Genomic DNA, 1451 nt, shown 5'->3' on the forward strand with positions numbered 1-1451 from the left:
GTGATTCCTACAGTGGTTGACACCGACTACCATGGGGAGATAAAAATCTTAGTCTCTGCCACGCAGGGACCACTTACCCTTAGGGCTGGAGAGCCCATAGCCCAAGCCCTACCACTCCCACTATTCGCCCATTTCCCTTATATGAAAGAGGAGCAAGGACCATCCTCCCCGGGATCCTCGGAAGTCTACTGGGCACAAAAAATAACCGATTCACGGCCCATGCTGACTTTGTTTCTAGAGGGCAAACAGTTTCAAGGGCTCCTGAATACCGGGGCAGATGCGACAGTAATTTCCTCAACACATTGACCNGCAGCCTGGCCCTTACAGCCCACTAAGGGATGGTGTAATCCACTTATCATAAAATTTACTGCTAAAGGGAGGAACTTAGAGGTTTAGGAAAGTTCTCAACCTCTCACCTGGGGCCTAAGATTGTATCAAGATAACTATGACAATGGCCTGACCTTTAAGGCTCAGCTTCTTAAAACCATCCCTAACAACCATAGGACTTCCAGGTACCCGCCCCCTTGTTCCTGCCCCAGGGCATGCTAAAACCCTGTTTCAGCCCACTCTCCCTGCGGGGAGGCCCCCCTCTTTTACTGATTTACTGTGGTCTACATTGAATACTTCTGCTTTAGCCTTGTTGGATAAGACACAAAGAGATAATGCGTCAGAATTTGAAGATTGTTAAATGTGCTTTTCTGCTTCCCCGCCCTTTTATGAGGAGATAGCCTTATTTGAAAATTTTACCCCGCTTTCAGATACTAGGCAGCTTCCCTTCGAGTCAGTTTATTTAGCTTACCTTGACAGAACTCTCTGGGGTAAAAAGTTGTGTTGGGCCCAGACATGCTTCTGCGGAGGCCCTTGCTAGAGATTTGCAATAACACATTTAGAGTAAATAAAAATGGGTTTTAAAGAGACTTCATAAAGGTCAAAATATAGCTCAATTCTTACTGTTACCTTATTTACAGCTCCTGAATCCCACATTGTGTCAAAAAATTCATAGATTAGGTTTTATTAGAAGTTAAGAAATCATTTCCTAAAACATTTATAATTCATTTTGTCAATGGTGTTTTTGTTAGTTGCAAAAAATAAAGAGCATTTTTACAAATGGCTATAAAATATTTGACTAAGGGTAGACTGATAATGGCTTCAAAAAAGATTTAGCATGATAAACTTTTAGGCTATTTAAGACATTTAGTGTATAGAGATTGTGTGTTTTCTCAAAAACTTGCCCTCAGATTAAATAAATTAAAAGTTTTAAATGCCTGTCAGAAGCTGTTAGAAAATTTTGGATTTCAATCTTGGTTTGACAAGCTGCCTCTTACAAACAGGAAAGGAAAGAAAGGGATAGAGGAAAATAAATTTTAGAACTCTCCCAGGGACAGAGAGAAATCGGGGACGCCCTGTTTTATTCTCTCTGGCCCCTACAGGAGAAGTTCTACCCTCTTTCT

General features: G+C 41.6%; 1 long non-coding RNA gene across 1 annotated transcript in view; it reads right to left on the minus strand.

Moving 5' to 3' along the window:
• LOC110303643 overlaps positions 1–1451 on the minus strand; it is a 26677-nt gene that overhangs the window by 24623 nt on the left and 603 nt on the right. The window lies entirely within an intron of this gene.

Source organism: Mus caroli, chromosome 10 (genome assembly GCF_900094665.2).
Source record: "Mus caroli chromosome 10, CAROLI_EIJ_v1.1, whole genome shotgun sequence".
In the NCBI taxonomy this organism is placed as follows: Eukaryota; Metazoa; Chordata; class Mammalia; order Rodentia; family Muridae; genus Mus; species Mus caroli.